Source organism: Rhinolophus hipposideros (assembly GCF_964194185.1).
Source record: "Rhinolophus hipposideros genome assembly, chromosome: 1".
NCBI lineage: Eukaryota > Metazoa > Chordata > Mammalia > Chiroptera > Rhinolophidae > Rhinolophus > Rhinolophus hipposideros.
In genome coordinates this window covers 13,609,013-13,630,951 of record NC_138047.1, presented here as the reverse complement: position 1 = coordinate 13,630,951, position 21,939 = coordinate 13,609,013, and positions in this window count along the sequence as shown.

The window sequence follows — 21,939 nt, the reverse complement described above, 5'->3', positions numbered from 1 at the left end:
AAAACTTACAATCATTCTGATTATAAAAATAATACATGGTATTAAAATTATATAGGAAACAAACTTCTCCTTTATTCTCACTCCCCTGTTTGAGGGATAATCATCAGTTATCAGCATCCCCCATCTGTTTTATATTTTATACGTACACGTACACACACACACAGACACATACATGTATATTACACTATACCATAATAATTTATTAGCATTTTTACTAAAAGGAATATTAGTATATGGTACATTTATCCTGAACAGATTATCTTATTCATCTCCTTCCTTTGAATGGTAAGGTAGTATTCCATGGTGTAGTGTCATAATTTATTTACTCCATGCAGTACGAATGGCTAGTTAGTAGTTCATAATTTTTGCTTTTTAAAAAAAAAAATATCTATGCACATAGGGTAACAGTTTTAAAAATTAGAAACTTCACCGTTTCTTTTTTGGATATTGGACCCTTCACAAAAACTAGGAAATATAGGGGCTGCCTACACTTATGGATTCACCATTTAATTTGGACAGCTCGGCATGCTTTTGGGTGTTAATTCAGAATCATTTCAAAGCAAAACAGTCTTCTTTGTTTATTTTTATTTGAAAAGGAGGGAATTGGAGTGTGTGGTGTTGGTGAGTGCAGTTTGTATAATTGCTCCATAAATAAATGTGTGACATAAAATGTTTTTTTTAAAAAATGTATACAAGGTACATTAAAAATAACCTTGATTTTTGTCTTCCAAAAATATCTTTGAAAAAAATAATAAAAGAAAAAATAAACAATGATGTTTTAACAACACACACACACACACACACACACACACACACTAACCCCAGAAGTTGCTACAGCTTAGATTAGAGAGGTTTTTATACTCTAATGTAATAACTAAAATTTTTAGTCACTGAACCATTCCATCATTAATTTTCATTTCTTTTTATTTTACTTTGAGGTGGACTGGTTCCAAATTGACTAAGTCTCACATTTAAAATAATTAAAAGTTTCATGTTTGCAGAAAAAAAATGTAATCTTTCTTTCACCTTGGAGTGTGCCCTTTTCTCCATTCATTTATCACCATAATACTGAAAAATAGTAAACCAAAGCAACATTTCATACCTAACCTTCTGTCCTCAAACATCCAAGATGAAACTTGGGAGTGTATATGAGTTCCTGCATATGGGGCCTATACCCTTCGCAAAAACATTGCAACAACAAAATGTTTTTGAAATTACACTTACAAATAATGTTTGTAAATTTGTAATAAGAGTATTTCATGCTAGAAGCATTCTTATATACAAATGATAAACCAAGGCGAGTGAAGAGAAGGGCTATGTATTGCTGAGGACAAATGCTTCTTATTTGAAGATGGAAGGTGAGACCCACTGGTCTTAATGAGGCCACACAAGCCTCTTCTCTTTCAATATATTCCTCCTAAACACCCCCACTTCCCATCTCCATAAATTACTCTTGTAGATGCATCACACTCATATGTATTTCTCTAATTTTAGGTAGTGGGGACTTCAGAATTCCTACCCCCAAAGAATTAAGTGATGGCAATGTTGTAAGGGACAGAAACTGGAAGCTGGATTTACAGTGCTCTTTACATAAAATTGAGAAAATATTAATTGTATTAAAGAATGCCCTTTCCCCACCCACAACCCAGCAATAGCATTGCTTTGAGAATGGAAAGGAAATTTACAGAGAATCTGCTCTGAATCTGTGACTGCTATAGGAGGAGGTTCAAAAGCTGAAGCTAATGGCTCAGTCTCACCGCCTGCTAATGGCAGAGCCAGTCTCCCAGCTCTCATAATTTATGAAGCATATTCCAAACGAAAAATAATTACCACAAACTTGATATTTGGTTTTGGAATGTGTTTTATATTGATATTTAAATGTGGCTATTCCTGCTCTTTTAGGAATTCACTTTAAATAAAATAATCAAGTCATACAGCAAAGATCTAATTTAGGGGGATATGTAGAGTTTTAAAAAATCACTTTTTTACTCTTTCTCACTGTAACTTCTCTTGAGCATTTCCTAAAATAGTGTTGAGGTCAAATGTCTAAGTGTTTCTTCTGCTGCATGACAATTTAAATATTTGGATGCACTAAAAACAAAGGTTCTGCAAAGATAATTAGGTAGTTTATTGTAGATTCTCCTTTTAAAAAATTGAAAAAGATTTTTTAGCAAGAAGCTGTAATAAGCTTGAAAGTAAGATGATTGCTGTATCTACAGTGACAGTTTAATTCTTAATTACGTGGAGATTTGGAAGGACTGGCATGACTCCTTGAATGTATAATGTTCCTTCTCCCCATTAGGAGTACATTTTTCTACTCTTTTACTCTTTACTTATTCAAGGAGAAAAAAAACAAAAAACATGGCTGCTGTAAAGGTACACTAACTACCACATAAAGATTGGTGTTAGTAACTTCAGTGCTTGTTTACAACACCAAAAGTAGTTCCTGGAAGGGGGTGTTCATATAATAATATGTGTAGGATGACAGAAATGGATGTGACATCTCTTGTGCAAAGGTCCAGACACAGAAGAAATCTTGGTCCTTTTGGAGAAGTGCCAGATTTTTAGTTAAAGGTGAGCAGTTCTGTCCCAGAGAACTCTCCTCAGTGATGGCAATGGTTTATGTCTGTGCTGTCCAATATAATAATAGCCACTCGCCACATGTAGCTATTGGGCACTTGAAAAACCGCCGGTGCAACTGAAGAATTGAATTTTAATTTTATTTAATTTTAATTAATTTAAACTTAAATAACCACATGTGGCTAGTGGATACCATGTTAGTGCAGTTCTAGCACACAGGAGAGTGGAGGAGAGAAGAAAGAGATAAAATTGGAGTCAGCCTGTAGGCAGCAGAGAGAAACTGAAGATGGCTGACGGCTCAGGGCCCTTCAGTTGGCATGAAAGGATAAGGTCAAGGGTACAGCTACAGAAGTTGATCATGACGATGTATAGCTCACTGCCTGGAGGCAGAGGAATGGAGGCAAGAAGGAGTATGAGAGAAGCTACAGTTTATAAAGGGAAGGAGAAGGGAAGAAAAGTTAAGGAAAGTCTTATCAGAGAGATTCAATTTTTTCCGAGTAGCAAGATATTAGTCTGTATACTGAAAGTGAGTGAATGAAAGATGAGTGTAGTATTTGGGAGATGTGAAGAGGAGAGGAGAGTTGGTCTAAAATGATGGTTTGAGAACTGACCAATGATAAGTTATAGGATTTCCTGGTGGTCAGACTCAGGGCACAGCTGAGGTTGAACAATGTGACTTTGAAATAGCTTGAAGCTGCAGTTCTAGAAGGGCTTATTCATCCAAGTGTGGGATTGGAGAAGGTGTACTATAGCAGGAATCCAGGATTATAGCCCCAAGAAGTTGCTGCAAAAGACCTGGGGTGTTGGCGAGGCAGTACTTCAGATAAACAATAGCTTGAGGTCATGAAAGACCTAGAAGAGCAAGGTAGGTCAGACAATGGAAAATTGGAGTTGAAGATGTCAGAGGCTTATGTATTTATTTATTTATGTATTTATGTATTTATTTATTTAAAGCTTTTTATTAAAAATATAGCTAACATACACTATTATATGAGTTTCAGGGGTACACCATTGCTGTTCAACATTTATATACCTAAAGAAGTGATCACCATCATAAATCTAGCAACCATCTGACACAGTACCATGCTATCACAATATTATTGACTATATTTCCTATGCTGTACATTACATCCCCATAACTTATTTGCTTTATACCTGGAAATTTGAACCTTTTATTCCCTTTCACTTTTCCCCCCTTTTTAATTTTTCATTTAGAGTTGACATTCAATATTATTTTATATTAATTTCAGATGTACAGCATAGTGATTAAACATTTATATAATTTAAGAAGTGACCCCCCTAACTAGTCTAGTACCCACCTGGCTAATACATAGCTATTAACATATTATTGACTATATTTCGTCTTCTTTACTTTACATCCAAATGACTATTTTGTAACTACCATCTATGTAAGTACCATCTACTACTTAATGCATTCACCTTTTTCAACCTACAACCTAACCGCACTCCAATGTGCACGCCAATAAATTTAGTACCCATTTAACACCATACGTAGTTATTACAATATTATTGACTATATTCCTTATGTGATACCCTACATCCCCATGACTACTGTGTAATAGTTAATTTGTACTTCTTAATCCCTTACCCCCTTTTTTAAATTTATTGGGGTGACAATTGTTAGTAAAATTACATAGATTTCAGGGGTACAATTCTGTATTACATCATCTATAAATCCCATTGTGTGTTCACCACCCAGAGTCAGTTCTCCTTCCATCACCATATATTTGATCCCCCTTACCCTCATCTCCCACCCCCCACCCCCCTTACCCTCTGGTAACCACTAAACTATTGTCTGTGTCTATGAGTTTTTGGTTCTCATTTGTTTGTCTTGTTCTTTTGTTGTTTTTGGTTTATATACTACATATCAGTGAAATCATAGGGTTCTCTACCTTTTCTGTCTGACTTATTTTCCTTAGCATCATACTCTCAAGATCAATCCATGTTGTCACAAATGTCCCTATATCATCTTTTCTTACGTCCGAATAGTATTCCATTGTGTATATATACCACAATTTCTTTATCCATTCATTTATTGAAGGATATTTTGGTTGTTTCCACGTCTTAGCCTCCATAAACGAAGCTGCAATGAACATTGAAGCACACGTGTCTTTATGTATAAATGATGTCAGATTTTTTGGTAGATACCCAGGAGAGGGATTTCTGGGTCATATGGTAATTCTATTCGTAATTTTTTGAGGAACCTCCACACTGCCTTCCATAACGGCTGCACCAGTCTGCATTCCCACCAACAGTGGATGAGGGTTCCTTTTTCTCCACAGCCCCTCCAACACTTGTTACTATTTGTTTTGTTGATGACAGCCATTCTGACTGGGGTGAGGTGATATGTCATTGTGGTATTTATTTGCATTTCTCTGATGATTAGTGACGTTGAGCATTTTTTCATATGTCTATTTGCCATTTGTATGTCCTCTTTGGAGAAATGTCTCTTCAGGTCCTCTGCCCATTTTTCAATTGGGTTGTTTGTTTTATTGTTGTTGAGTCTCATGAGTTCCTTGTATATTTTGGATATTAGCCTCTTATTAGATGCACTGTTTGCAAACACCTTCTTCCATTCAGTTGGTTGCCTCTTTATTTTGTCGATGGTTTCTTTTGCTGTGCAGAAGCTTTTAAGTTTCATATAGTCCCATTCGTTTCTTTTAGCTTTTACTTCCCTTGCCTTTGGAGTCAAATTCATAAAATGCTCTTTGAACCCAAGGTCCATAAGTTTAGTACCTATGTTTTCTTCAATGCAGTTTATTGTGTCAGGTCTTATGCTTAAGTCTTTGATCTGTTTTGAATTAATTTTGCTACATGGTGACAGATAGCAGTCCAGTTTCATTCTTTTGCACGTGGCTATCCAATTCTCCCAGAACCATTTATTGAAGAGGTTCTCTCCTCCATTGTATGTTTTTAGCTTCTTTGTCAAAAATTATCTGTCCATATTTATGTGGTTTCATTTCTGGGTTCTCAATTCTATTCCATTGGTCTATGTATCTGTTTTTCTGTTAATACCATGCTGTTTTGATTATTGTAGCCCTGTGGTACAAGCTAAAGTCAGGGAGTGAGATACCTCCAGCATTGTTCTTTTTTCTTAGGATTGCTTTGGCTATTCAGGGTCTTTTGTGGTTCCAAACAAATCTGATGATTTTTTGTTCTATTTCTATAAAAACTGCCATTGGGATTTTGATGGAAATTGCATTAAATCTATATATTGCTTTGGGTAATATGGCCATTTTAACTATGTTGATTCTTCCAATCCATGAGCACGGAATGTCTTTCCATTTCTTTGTGTCTTCTTCAATTTCCTTCAAAAATGTCTTATAGTTTTCAGCATATAGGTTCTTCACATCCTTGGTTAAGTTATTCCTAGGGATTTTAATCTGTTTGCTGCAATTGCAAAAGGAATTGTATTTTGTATTTCTTTTTCTGAGATTTCATTGTTGTTATATAGGAAAGCAATGGACTTTTGTATGTTGATTTTGTAGCCAGCAACTTTACTGTATTCGTTGATTGTTTCTAATAGCTTTTTGGTGGAGTCTTTAGGGTTTTCTATATATAGCATCATGTCATCTGCAAAGAGTGATAATTTAACTTCTTCATTCCCAATTTGGATGCCATTTATTTCTTTCTCTTGCCTGATGGCTCTGGCAAGGACTTCCAACACTATGTTGAAAAGCAGAGGTGATAGGGGACAGCCCTGTCGTGTTCCTGAACGTAGAGCAAAGGGCTTCAGTTTTTCACCATTAATTATGACATTAGCTGAGGGCTTGTCATATATGGCCTTTATTATGTTAAGGTATTTTCCTTCTATACCTATTTTATTAAGTGTTTTAGTCATAAATGGATGTTGTATCTTGTCAAATGCTTTTTCTGCATCAATTGATATAATCATATGATTTTTGTCCTTTATTTTGTTTAGGTGATGTATCACATTGATGGATTTGCGGATGTTGAACCATCCTGTGCCCCAGGGATGAAACCCACTTCATCGTGATGAATAATGTTTCTGATGCATTGCTGTATTCGATTTGCTAGAATTTTGTTTAGGATTTTTGCATCTGTATTCATCAAAGATATTGGTCTGTAGTTTTCTTTTTTTGTGTTGTCCTTACAAGGTTTTGGTATCAGGGTAATGTTGGCTTCATAAAATGAGTTAGGGAGTACTATCTCTTCTTCAATTTTTTGGAAGAGTTTGAGCAGGATTGGTATTAGATCCTCTTTGAAGGTTTGGTAGAATTTACTAGTGAAGCCATCTGGTCCAGGACTTTTGCTTTTGGGAAGGTTTGGTATGACTGATTCAATTTCGTTACTGGTGATCGGTCTGTTCAGATTTTCTAGTTCTTCGTGGTTCAGCCTTGGAAGGCTATATGTTTCTAAGAACTTGTCCATTTTTTTTTAGGTTATTGAATTTGGTGGCATATTGTCCTTCATAGTATTCTTGGATGATTCTTTGTATTTCTGTGGTGTCCGTGATAACTTCCCCTTTTTCATTTCTGATTTTGTTAATTAGTGTCTTCTCTCTTTTTATCTTAGTGAGTCTAGCCAAGGGTTTGTTAATTTTGTTTGTCTTTTCAAAGAACCAGGTCTTTGTCACATTAATTTTTTCTATTGTCTTTTTGTTCTCTATTTCATTTAGTTCTGCTTTGATTTTTGTTATTTCATTTCTGCTGCTGACCTTGGGTTTCATTTGTTCTTCTTTATCTAGTCCTTTAAGGTGTAACATGAGGTTATTTATTTGGGATTTTTCTTGTTTCTTGAGATAGGCCTGTAATGATATAAATTTCCCTCTTAAAACTGCTTTCGCTGCATCCCAAAAATTTTGGTAGGATGTATTTTCATTGTCATTTGTTTCTATGTATGTTTTGATCTCTCCTCTAATTTCTTCTTTGACCTGGTCGTTCTTTAAAAGTATGTTGTTTAATCTCCATGTATTTGTGTTTTTTCCTGCTTTCATTTGCAGTTGATATCCAATTTCAAAGCCTTGCAATCAGAGAATATGCTTGGGGTTTCTTGATGCCGTTTCAGTGCCATTTTCGGGACTGGTTGTGCGTGGTGTGGTTCTTGGACTTGGCCATGTCTGCACCCAAGCCCGCAACTCCCAAAAATCACACCGCCTTTTTGATGACGTCTCAATCCCTTACCCTTTTTTACTTGGCCCCCAACCCCAGTCCCATCTGGCAACCATCAAAATGTTCTCTGTATCCATGAGTTTGTTTCTGTTTTGTGTGTTTGTTTATTTTGTTGTGTAGATTCTATATATAAGTGAAATCATATTGCATCTGTCTTTCTATGTCTGACACTCCACTCAGCTCAATATCCTCCAGGTTCATCCATGCTTCCACAGATGGCAAGAACCCATTCCCTTCCTGGTTGAGCAGCATTTCTTTATGTATGTGTACCTCCTTATACACTCAGAGCACTGAGCTACGTCTGCGTCCTACATGTTATACACTTCATTCATTAATGGACACCCAGGCTGCTTCAACATCTTGGCCACTGTAAACCATGCAGCAATTAACATATAGATACACACATCCCCTTGAAGTAGTATTTTTGGTTTATTTGGATAAATACCTTGAAGTGGGATTTCTGGGTCCTTCTTTGTCTCTTGTTATAGCCTTTGTTTTAAAGTCTATTTTGTCTAGTAGAAGTATTTCTGCCCCAGCCTTTTTGTTTGTTTGTTTCCATTTTCATGAAATATCTTTTTTCTATCCCTTTCAGTCTGTGTGTGTCTTTTGATCTGAAGTGAGTCTCTTGCAGGCAGCACATGTAAGGGTCTAGCTTTCTTATCCATTCTGCCACTCTATCTTTTGATTTGAGCATTTAATTCATTTACATTGAAAGTAATTGTTGGTAGATATGTAATTGTTGCCATTTTATTATTCATATTTTGTATACTTCTTTTTTTCATCTTAAAGAAATCTCTCTAAGATTCCTTGTAATACTGGTTTGGTGTTGGTGAACTCCTTTAGCTTTTTCTTGTTTGGGAAGCTCCTTATCTGTCCTTTGATACTAAATGATAGCTTTGCTGGTTAGAACAATTTTGGTTGTCGGTGCTTGCTTTTCATCACTTGGGCTATTTCCTTCCAATCCCTTCTGTTCTGCCAAGTTTCTGTTCAGAAAACAGCTGACAGTTTTATGGGAGCTACCTTGTAGGTAACTAACTTTTCTTCAGTAAAGTGATTTCAAGCATAAGAAAGGACAAAAGCTAGTAGGTAACTAGCTTTTCTCTTGCTACTTTTAAGATTCTGTTTTTGCCTTTAACCTTTGGCATTTTGATTGTGATGTGTCTTGGTGTGGGCCTCTTTGGGTTCATCTTCTTTGGGACTCCCTGCAGTTCCTGGGCTTGAATGTTTATTTTCTTCTCTGCTTAGGAAAGTTTTCTGTCATTATTTCTTCAAATAGTTTTCCAATTCCTTGCTCTCTCTCTTCTCTTTCTGGTTCCCTATGATGCAAATGTTGTCATGCTTGATGTTGTCCCAGAGGTCTCTTCAACTATCCTCATTTTCTTTACTTCCTCCCCTTTTGTTTGCTGTTCCAATTGGGTGTATTCTGCTACCTTGCCTTTCAAATCACTGATTTGATCCTCTGCTTCATCTAGTCTGCTGGTGATTCCATTTAGTTCATTCTTCATTTCAGTTATTGTATTCTTCACTTGTGTCTTGTTTTTGTTTTATGGCCTCTATGTCCTTTCTTATGTTTGAAATCACTTTACTGACGTTCTTATTAATTTACTTGAGCATCTTTTTAAACATTGTTTTGAATTCTGTCTCAAGTAGATTGATTGCTTCTATTTTGTTTAGATCTTTTTTTGGAGTTTTCTCCTGTTCTTTCATTTGGGATGTATTTTTTTGTTTCCTCATTTTGGCTGCCTCCCTGTGTTTGTTCCTGTGTGTGAAGTAGATCTGCTATGTCTCCCAGTCTCGGCCAGGTGGCCTTATGTAGCAGATGCCCTGTGGGGCCTTGTCACCGTCTCCTTGGTCACCTGTTCTAGGTGCTCCAGGAGTGTCCATTGTGTGGATTTTGTGTACTCTCCTGTTATGGTTGAGACTTGATTGCTATCACATGTCAGTGGGTGGGATTGACCCTCAGGCTCATTGGCTGTGGGGTTTGGCCACATCCACAACTTATGGGCTACTATGTGGGAGGCTTACTCCACTGAGTGGGATTCTCCTCAGAAGGCTCTGGTGCCTGTTGAGACTGCCCTTTGTGTGTGCTGCTTATGGGGCTAATTGGGCAGTGCTCTGCTGTGGTTTGAAGCCAACCTCCAATTACGTTGCTTCTGGGGCCTCTTGGGAGAGGCTCCAGTGCAGGTCCAAGTCACCCACTGCTTGTGACTGGCCAGGACTACCTGGTGGGAGCTACAAAGTAATGCACAGTTTTTCACTGCCTATGCTAAATCTGGAGGCATGTGGGAGAGGCCACACTGTGAATCAAGATGTGTGACCCTAGTACAGGGCCTGGGGTAGCTCCACCAAAAGCCAGGATACCTGGATGATTCCTGTCACCTGCCAGCTCCCTTAAAATTCAGCTGCTGATAAAGCCTTGTGGGGTATGCAAATTGGATGAGGCAGATTCTCAGGGAGTCACTATAGTGGGATGTGTTGTAGTCACCACGTTAATATAGACTTTGGTTTGGTGCCAGCACTCAGCCTGGAGCTCAGTGAAAGTCCCAGAGCACACGAAGGCCAGTCATTGCACACCCGGGGCCAGTGGACTCCGATAGTTTTCCAAGAAAGAGTACAATGTGGGTGGGGCTGGCTGCTCATGGAAAAAATTCCTCTGGCATTGGGTGGAGTGGGGTCCCAATGAATCAGCAGGGCAGAGCCCTGGAGCTCACCAGACCAATCAGATTCAGATTTGGCTGTAAGTGTAGGGGGAGGGCTCAACACATTTAAAGATGGCAGTTACCTGCTGGCTGCACGGGAGGAGAACCTCATCTCAGGGAAAATGGGACTGTCCTCCATACCTGACCTTGAAGCTACACACCTCAGTCTGCTCTCCGTATGCCTCTGATGCCCCCCAAATCACCGTCCCTCTGCTGGAGCCCAGGGTGAGTGCCTGTCAGCAAGTGAATCTGTGTGCGGGCCCTTTAAGAGGACGTCTGCATTTCCCACTGCCTTCTGTCCCACCCATGTGCTTGGAATTCCTACTGTTTTTCACAGCCAGATGTTGTGGGGGCTGCTCTTTTTGGCAACAGTTCTCTGGGCTGGGGAGCCTGGAGTGGGGCTGGGGTCCTTTGCTTCTCTGGGGGAACCTCCACAGCTGAAGTGTCCCTCCCAATTTTCATCTGCCACACAGAGGCTTGGGACCAGCCTGTTTCTTGTCTCCTCCCCTCCTACCAGTCTTGATATGGCTTATTTATATTCTTAGTTATAAAAATTCTGTTCAGCCAGACTTCAGATGGTTCTCCAGGTTGAGTGTTATATAATTTAGTTGTAATTTTTATGTGTTCATCTAAGGAAGCAGAGACAGTGTTTATCTACTCTGCCATCTTGGGTCTCCTTGGCATTTTTATAAATGAGTACAAGATCCATGGTATGGCCATGGTAATATATGATTGCAAAGGATTAGAGGTGAAAATCACTGGAGTTGAGGTATTGAATGGGCCATCTACATTAACAATGGATAATATGGTAAGACTTGGGATAGAAGGTGAGGACATGAGCCACATGTCATTAATGAATGAGAGAAGTTATCAGGACTTCAGAAAGAAACATAAAGAGGAAAAAGAAGAAGGTGATATAGTAAGGTGGTATGAGCTAAACGGAGGGCATTTTTACGTGAAAGTAGAGAAATAATGCTATCTCTATCTCTTGACCTTGCAACAACACTTTTGGGATGACCAGTCTCCCCCAGGGGCTGGGGCTGGTGGGGAAGCAGTGTCCTTCAGATTAGAGACAGATTTCAGTTAAGGAAGGAGATGGAGTAAGTGTTCAGTGACTAAGTTAATGATGTCATGGAGCTTATTTACTGGGCACTGAGAGTTCCAGAGGGTCCATAGGTTAACTAGCAGCAAAGGGACCAATGAGAGGAAGACCAGGTGAGAAAAATTATAGTGTAGTGACACACACAAGGTCTTTTATGTTGTGACAAATTTGCTAGTATGATATATAGTCATTTTTGCTGACTTGGGAAATGGTTTAGGAAAAAACAGAATTTAGACCTTATCAGCAGTTAGACATGGGGTAATCAGCCTTCACACAGGACAACTAGGTCTAGAACTTTATTCTTTCTATCAGCCAGAACATGGCTGTACATTCAAAGAAGAAAAGTGTAGTGGAAGAGTTTGTTGATCTGCTTTTCTGACCTTCTTCAGAAATAAGATAAATTCTATTTAGTCTGGAATGATTCAGTTGTGACTGCCTACCTGAAAGAGAATTGTAAATCACATTGCCTTACAAAAGTTTTCACATTCTGACGATTTTGTGAATCTAAGCTAAATTAGCTCCAATTTCTGAATGTTGTATACTAGAATAACACTACTATTTTTGAGGATTCGTGGTGACCTTATTTTATAAACTTAAAATAAAAACACGTGGTCTAGCAACAGATCTTTTCTAATCTCTAAAGAGAATAATATGAAACCACGTTTGGTTAAATATTGAATGTGCCATCGTTATAGAAAGAATAAAATAAACTTACATTGGAATTGTCCCAGATAAGTCTCAGATACATGACCACTATACTTATGTGAGAATAATTTGTCCAGTGGATATTTCAGTAACTTTGCTTTTTTGGATATAGCTTGATAAATTCTGATCTAGGGCTCTGAATATCCCAGTGGTTCCAGTGGAGTTGTCCAAATCCAAGAAATGACAGATACAACTCTTCCTGAATAATGTAGACTTTTCTTCTCTGTCTACATTAAGGCACTCTGGTCTTGTTTTTCTCCTGTTTTTCTAAGTATCCACACTTTATATAGGTCCCTTATTTAACTCATCTGCTCAGAAACACGCTATCTCACTTAAAATGAGGAAGCCGATGAAAATAAGTTTGCTCTATTTTCAGCATTGTAACTCAAAGAAAATTTCTTCTTCTGCAAAGAACAGAATTCTTTTCATGTTTACCCACAGCTGTTCTTATTCCTTTGGGTGTAATGTGGTGTTGTACATTGGAACTTTTTAAGAGCATTGCCCAGCTAGGCCATAAACATGCTTTTAAGGACTTATTGGTAATATGCTGACTCAAAGCAGAAATAATATCATTTTAAGTTGCCACATCCTCATTCATGCTTTCTAAAGACCTTTGTAAGCTATTCAAGGTCTTTTTTGCCTCCTCTGGGACAATTTGCTTTTGTAAGAGGACAGTCTCAAAATTCAGTTTCTCTTATGATCTCAAAACAAAAAAACAAAACAAACAAGAACATCTCAATGTTTATTGGAGATTTCCTAAGGTGAAGACTTCTCAGTCAAGAGATCAAGCCCCAGCCTCTCCTTAATGGTGGCATACCTGGAGTCACTTACGAGCTATGGCTGGGATCTGCCCTGGTTACAGAAGCCACTTTTTGGTGAGAAGAACTTGAGTTGGGGCTATGGGGATTGGAGGAGAGAAAAAACTAAAGCAGTGGAAGGGAATGGGAGGAGAGAAACCACATTAGAGCCGAAAGTGGGCCAAGGAAGTCAGGGCCAGAGGTAGAGTAGGGACTTCTGAGAGTAAGGCCATGGGGATGATCAGAGGCAAGCTTTTATTTCATCAGTCACTGTCCTGAAGGTGGGAGGTATTTTGTGCCAGCTCTGCAGTACCTTGAGCATTTTTCCCCCATAAAATGACCACTCAACCAATTACTTGTACAAAACTCTTCACTATCGGAACATCACAGACCTTGGTATAGGACATCAGCCTCAAGATGCCATTCTGGGACCTTTTCAGAGGGTTGAGTTCTTTATTGGAGAGCCAAGGGCTGTCTTTACTAAAATCCGATTCCACATTTTCCTGTCTGTAGTGACATTTAGTTATGTCAATTTCATAATGTCAGGGCTAATCATATTATATAGGCTGGTAGTCAGCTGTCCAAGGCAGCAAAATATTACTGGCATTAAAGTGCTGGGTAGGGATCGCTTCTCGGCCTTTTGGCTAAGATCAAGTGTAGTATCTGTTCTTATCAGTTTAATATCTAAGTTTTTTCACAGCAAAGGAAACCATCAATAAAACAAAAAGGGATCCTACTCTATGGGAAAAGATATTTGCCAATGATATATCTGATAAGGGATTAATATCACAAATCTATAAAAAACTTACTCAACTCAACTCCAAAAAAACAAACAACCCAATTAAAAAATGGGCAGAGGACTTGGGGAGACATTTCTCTAAAAAGGACATACAGAAGGCAAGAAGACATATGAAGAAATGCTCAACCTCACTAACCATCAGAGAAATGCAAATAAAAACCACAATGAGATACCACCTCACTCCAGTCAAAATGGCTATTATCAATAAATCAACAAACAACAAATGCTGGCGCGGATGTGGAGAAAAGGGAACGCTAGTGCACTGTTGGTGGGATTGCAGATTAGTGCAGCCACTATGGAAAACAGTATGGAGGTATCTCAGGAATCTGAAAATGGAACTACCCTATGATCCAGTAATTCCACTCCTAGGCATCTACCCGGAGAAATCCAAAACTCCAATTCAAAAATCTGTATGCACTCCTATGTTTATTGCAGCACTTTACACAATAGCCAAGATATGGAAACAACCAAAATGCCCATCGGTAGATGACTGGATTAAGAAGCTGTGGTACATTTATACAATGGAGTATTACGCAGCCATAAAGAAGAAAGAAATCTTATCATTTGCAGCAACATGGATGGATCTAGAGAACATTATGTTAAGTGAAATAAGTCAGAAAGAGAAAGACAAGTACCATATGATCTCACTTATATATGGAATCTAAAGAAAAGACTATGTGAATGAACTAATCAGAGTCAGTTTTGGGGACGCAGAGAAAAAACCGAGAGTGGTTAGATGGGTGTGTGGGAGGGGGTTGGGGATAAGGGGAAAGGTGAAGGGATTTGGAAGCAGCTGGTAACCACAAGATGGCTTCAGGGTTTTTCTTTTGAAAATTAATTTGGGGAAGGTATTCTATAATGTTGTAAAGACTTTGTTGGGTATCCGATGGACATGCGTCCTATTTGGGAGACCACCTCAGGGATACTGTGGATACCTGATCATGGCATTGTACATCAGAAGCTAAACATTAATGAATGCCAACTATAATTTTATATATATAATGTGATGGTTCAGTGTGAGGTCAGAGGGATAGTGGATGGGGGGAGGGGGGTTCACAGTATGAGGGATATAAATGATGAACGTCTAAGTATTACCTTGTTTTGTACACCTGAAACTAATAAATAAATTAATTAATAAAAAAAAAAAAAAGTGCTGGGTAGGGTGGCAGAAAACAAAATATTTAAAAGACCACAATCCATAAAATGAGTTAAAAAGTAAATTTTCAATATAGGAGTTCTTATTCCTTTTCTGCCTTTTAAAAACAATGTTATAAGAAGGAGGTCTGAAACTTAAGAATCATGCTGTGTGCCTTTTCCTTCTCAAGAAACTAACAGGGCTAGCTCCATACTTAGGCAGATATGAAATACAGAAAACAGTTTCCCTTTTCTCCAAAAATATTATTGCGCAGCATTCCACTCTGACTGATTCTCTCACAATAGTCAATTGCAGTTAAAAATGTTTAAATTCTATTTTTATCAAAGTAAAACATGCACAGGGTTTTAAAACATTAACACATCTAATAAAAGACAGTACTCTCTTTTCCCAATACCTGAACTGGGTTTCTCAGGAGCACTCCCTTCATTTCCTTTTGCTATTTCTTCTGATAATTACCTATATAATCCAAAATGCTACTCTTACCCTGATGTTTCAGTTTTAGTCATTGTCTGTTGACTTCCTGGAATGAATGATAAGCATTTGGGGGAATGAAGGATGAACTCCTATGAGACCACGCCACCCCTCAACTCCCTCCTTCCTTCATCCTCTCAATATACTTAAATAACACCTTTTAATAATATCAATAATCAATGTTACACTTTTATGGCTGTAAAAGTTTTATTCACCACTGAGCAAAATCTTGGTCTATGATTGTATTTTCTTTTTTATGAAACTTTGTTTTCCTTGGAGTTGATACTCGTTTCAATTTTATTTGCTAGTTTTTAAAAGGTTCCCTTCATAAATTCTTTTCAAACTCTTCAAAAGAACAATAACACCTGTGAAACTATTTTAAATACTTTTACACATGTTAAAATATAGCAGATAATCTATCAATTCTAGTTTGTTTCCCTCCTAGAGACACATTTCTTGAATTCGTCTGTGCTTCTTTTCCAATCTGCGTGGTGGGATCCGGCTTATTGCAGACAGCATCCTGGGACTCCCCTTTGCTTCCTTCCTGTGTTAGAGCCCTTGTTCCTTTGATTTGCTCCCTTTGTTTTTATTGCTTACTTTCTTATTTTGCTGCATAATATCATCCTGTAGCTTCCTGAGAAAGTGCATGGGAATCGGCAAGCAACATTTCTGAGACCTCAGATGTCTAAAACTGTTTATATCACTTTTGTACTTTTGGTAGGCTGACTATGGATCTTAATTTCTTTTCTCCCCCCACCCCCCAATTCTGAAGGCATTGCTCCACTGTCTTCTAGCTTCCAATGTCTCTGATAAGAAGTGTAATAGTTTTCTGATTTTTTATCCTTTGAATGTAACAAATCTTTTCCTCTGGGAGCTTTTGGATTTTTTTTTTTTTTTTTTTTTACTTTCTGGTGTTTTTTTCTAAATTCATAATGACAGCTTTGCTTGGGTTCTTTCTTATTCATTTTTTCCGAGTGCATAATTTCAATTCTAGAAAATTATTTTGTATATTTTATTGACCAAATCTCCTCTCCTCTGTTTTTGTTTTTCTCCTTTTCTGTATTACCCATTCTTGTATGTAGTATTTTGAATTAATCGTGCAACTTTCCAGAAGATTCCTTTTCTGTTTTATATCTTTTCATCTTAAGTTCTAATTTCTGAGAGGTATTCCTCAATTTATCTTCCAGCCCTGATATTTTTTATTTGTCTATCCCATTCTTAATTTCCAAGTATTTTTCACTGTTCTCTGATTGTACCTTTTATTATTTTTTTATGGAGTCAATATCTTCTCTTAGCTCTTTGAGGATATTAAATGCAGGTTTAAATTTTGTTTCAACTTTCTGTATTATCTCATTTCCTCTGAAGGCTGAGGCTTCTTGGACATCTCTTTATATTAAGAAGCTAGTTGGAATGTATGTATGTATAGGCAAGGCATATCTACTAGGGCTTCATGAAAGTTTTATAGCCGAGGCCCAGGTGTTTCAGTGAGTATTATCAAATGTCAGTATATATCTTCAAATGTCAGTATATATCTTCCCCTCACCCTCCACTCAGTCTTTTTATATCTCAAGAGAAGAGAATTCTCTAGTCTTCAGCCTTGAGGAATATGCCTAGCTGCCTGCATTTTTGGAGCTGAGTCATCAAAAAGTGGTGGGTGTTTCAATAGTCAGTATATAGGCTTTTAAACTTTTTATTTATTTATTTATTTATTTATTTATTTATTTATTTATTTATTTTTTTTTTTTTGGGGGGGACCGAACCGGCTGCCTTCGGAGTTAGGAACTTGGAGCTCTAACCGCTTGAGCCACCGGACCGGCCCTAAACTTTATTTTTTTATTTACATCCAATAGTATTCACTCTATTTGGTTTACAGTTTTATGAGTTTTGACAAATGCAAAGAGTCACAAACCACCACCACAATAGAGATATAGAACAGTTCCATTGTCCTCCAAAATACCTTCATGCTTGCCCTTTGTAGTCAATCTTTCCTCCAATCCCCAACCACTAGTGATCTTTTTATTATTCCTAACTTTTTACTTAGCCAGAATACCATATAAATGGAATCATTCATTCTTTATGTTTTTGTGTCCAGTTAATTTTATCTGGCACAATGCATTTGAGATTCATCCATACTATTACTTACATCAGCAGTTCATTCTTTTTCTAGCCGATGAGTATTCCATTACATGGATGTATCACCGATTGTTTCTCCATTCCTCTGTTGAAAGACATTTGAATTAGTTCCAGTTTTTGGAATTATGAATAAAGCTGCAAACATTTGCATGCAGGCCTTTGTACATAAATAGATTTTCACTTCAATCCCAGCCCCTAGGAGTGAGAATGCTAGGTCATATGATAAATGTATATTTAACTTTGTAAGACACTGACAAAACTGTTTTTCAAAGTGGCTGTATCATTTCACATTCTCATCAGCAGTGCATGAGAATTCCAGTTGCTCTACAACTGCACAAGGATTAGCATTATTAGAATCTATTTGTTTTTTAAGTCATTATTATAGGTGAATAGTGGTATCATATGATGGATTTAGTTTGCATTTCCCTAATGACTAATAATGCAGATAATCTTTTCACATGATTATTTGACATCTATATATCTTTTTTGGTAGAGTACCTTTTAAAATATTTTGCCCATTTTTTTCCTATAAGGCTGCTTGTTTTGTTATTGTTGAATTTCAAGAATTCTTTATATATTCTGTATGTATATTTCCATTATCAGAAGTCTAACTTGAAAATATTTTTTCCCTGTCTGTGGCTTATCTTTGCATTCCTTAAATAGTGGCTTTCACAGAGCAAAAGTTCTTAATTTTAATGGGGTACAATTTCTCAGTTCTTTCTTGTATGGATTGTGCTTTCAGTGTTATAACTAAGATTTCTTTGCTTACCAAGGTCATATATAGTGTTCTTCTATGTTTTCTTATAAAAGTTATTGATTTATATTGTATATTTAGACCTATAATCCACTTTGAATTAAATTTTGTAAAGATGTGAAATATAGATCCAGGCTTATTTTTTTACATACGTATGTCTGATTTTTCCAGCAACATTTGTTAAAAAGATGATTCTTTTACCATCAGATTTCCTTGCACCTTTGTCAAAAATAAGTTGACTATACTTGTGTGAGTCTATTTTTGGACTTTTTACCCTGTTCCATTCACCTGTACTTGAACCAATACCTCACTGTCTTGTTGTTTTATAGTGAAATTTAAGGACAGGTAATATGTGGCCTCCAACTTTGTTATGAATTTTGAAAATTATTTTGTTCTCTTTCCTTTGCCTTTTAATATACATTTTAGATTAGCTATAAAAATTCCCCTAGGATTTTGATTGGCATTGTCAGAGGTGAGACAGGTCCTTGGTGGAGTAGCACAGATTATTGTGGAGGAAACATGTGAGAGGTCTCTTAGAGACTCCTAGATATAGTCAAGTGGACTTTGCAAAGGAGTCCTAGGTCAGCATGCACTATCCAATAGACTTTGGCTTGAGACTTCATTTCCTTAAAGAAACAACTGAAAAAAACTGGAAATAATATATTAAACAGTGGTTTTCCAGACATTGGATATCAGCCAATGAAGAACAGTTTTCCCTGAGAAATGAGGTGAGCATTGTGCATGATGGAGTTGGGAATCTGGGAATGCAAAGTCTGCTAAAGTTTGCAGAGCAGAATACCAGAGAGGAGAATGCTGCACAGAGAGGGAACACCAGAGATCTCAGGAAGTACCTTCTCAGTATTCTGAAGATTACTGATAAACACATGCATGTGAGAAAACTTCTTGAGGCAGGGCAAAGAATCTAATCTAAAAAGATTAGAGCAAAAATACTTGGTGTTCACCTGGGGTCTATTGCCATCAGCCAAAATAGTGAAACTCAGAATTCTGTAGGCAAAGTGTAGAACATTCAGGAAGATCTTGCCTAAGAAGTAGGGAATAATTACTCTTAAACTGAGCACTATTTGAACTTTTCCAACAAATCATAAAAGCCAGATCCAAACAATTCAGTTTCACAATAACTTAACTGCATCCAAAAACAAAGATTAAGAGGATGTATAGAAATACAAAAATACCCAGAACTCAACAAGGTAAAATTCTTAACAACTGGCATCCAATCAAAATTATCAGGCATGCGAAGAAGCAGAAAAATGTGATTCATGATGAGGATAAAAACTGAACATGTCAAAATGGACCCAGAATAGAAACAGATGCTAGAATTAGCAGACAAAGACATTAAAACAGTTTTAACTATATGCCAAATTGGAGGAAAGGTTGAACAAGTAGAGACGTGATATAAATAAAAACGCCCAAATCCTACTTCTAGAGATAATAACTAAAATCTCAGAAATGGAAAAAATTAACTGATAAGATAATTGGCAGATCAGACATTGCAGTAGAAATTATTATTAAACTTGATGACATAGCAATAGAAACTATACAAAATGAAAAACAGACAGAAAAAAGTAAAAAAAAAAACACAAAAAAAAGCCCAACGTGAAGAAGAATCACTGAGATACAGGATTACTTCAATGGTCTACCATGTGAACTTGAAGTCTACAGAAGAAAGGAGAGGTTGAAGCAGAAAACTATTTGAAGAAATAAAGGCAGAAAAAATTTCAATTTTGATGCAAACTAAAAATCTGCATATCCATGATGATAAATGAACTTGAAGGGGGAAAAAAAAGAAGAAAACTACACCAAGGCAAATAATAATCAAATTCTTCAAGCCATGATAAGGAGAAAAATCTCAAAAGGAGCCAGAGAAAAAATGACATGTTAAGAAGAGAGTCCTTATCTTTGTAAGGACTATAGCAAATTTTTTCGACAAAAACAATATAAGTAAAAAGGTAATGGAGCAACATCTCAAAAGTATACTGGAAGAAAAACTGTCAACTGAGAATTCTATACTCAGTAAAAACAACTTTTAAATATAAACATGAAATAAAGACTTTTTCAGATATACAAAAGCTGAAACAATTCATCATCAATGGAGATACAATACAAGAAATGTTAAACACAAAACAAGAAATGCCATTCTGTCCTTCAGATAGAATGAAAATATGGGTGTATACAAAGGAATGAAGAGCACTGAAAATAGTCATTATCCATGTAAGTATAAAAGGCCTTTTCCTGTTTACTTAAATCTCTGTAAAGGATAATTTACTATTTACAACAACAATAATAATATATTGTTTATAAATATGGCATTTAAAACATATGTAGAAATAAAATGTATGACAACAATAGCTCAAAAGACAGGGACTGAAATAGAAGCATACTATTGTAAGGTTCTTTTACAACATGTGATGTGGTATATGACATCCCTTTAAGTTAAAGATAAATTAAATATGTATACAACAGTAAGTTAAAGATGAACACTATACAAATATGTATACAACAGTGAGTTAAACATGAATACTAGAAAACCTAAAGCAACTGCAAAAATAACCAAAGAGTTGTATCTAATAAGTCAACAAAGGAGATAAAATAAAACTATAAAAATATTTTATTAATTCAAAAGAATATAGGAAATGACAAAAAGGGGAACAAACACATGGGACAAATAGCTAGATGGTTGGTTTAAATCTAACCATATAATTAATCACATAAAATTAAAGGATTAAAATACTTTAATTAAAAGGCAGAGACTTTCAGATTGACTAAAAAAGCAAGACCCAAGTATTGGCCGCATACAGGAAACCCCCTTTAGATATACAGACACAAATAGGTTAAAAATGAAAAAGATGGAAAGGGATATACCATGCTAATACTAAGCTAAAGAAAGCTCGAGTGGTTGTATTAATATTAGACAAAGAAGAGTCCAGAACAAAGAATATTATGTTGAGTAAATGAGATTGTTTCATAATGGTAAAGACATCAATTCATCAAGAAGACATAACAATCCTACATTTTTAGGTATCTAATGAAAGAACTTCAAAATACATGAAGCCCAAAACTGATAGAACTGCATGGAGAAATAGATAAATCCACAAATGTAATCAGGGAATTAAGTCTGATTGATAGAATAAGTACTCAGAACATTAGTAAGATGTAGAAGATTTAAATAACACTAGATATCAATTTGACCTAATTGATATTTATAGAAAACTTTATTCAACAACAATAGAATATGCAATGCTTTCAAATGCACATGGAACATTTGCCAAAATAAATTGTGCTTGGGGCCATAAAAATGTCTCAACAATTTCTCTGACCACAAAGAAATTAAGTCAGAAGTCAATAAGAGAAAGGTCTCTGGAAAAATTCTGAATATTCAGAAACTAAGTAAAGTACTTCTAAATACCCATGGGTCAATTAAGAGATCAAAAAGAAATTATAAAGTATTTTGTATTGAATAAAAGTGAAAACAGAAAATGTGAAAATCTGTGGGATGTCATTAAAGCAATAATGACAGAGGGAAAGGGAGATTTAAAGAGAGAGATTTTAATAGAGGGAGATTTAAAACACTA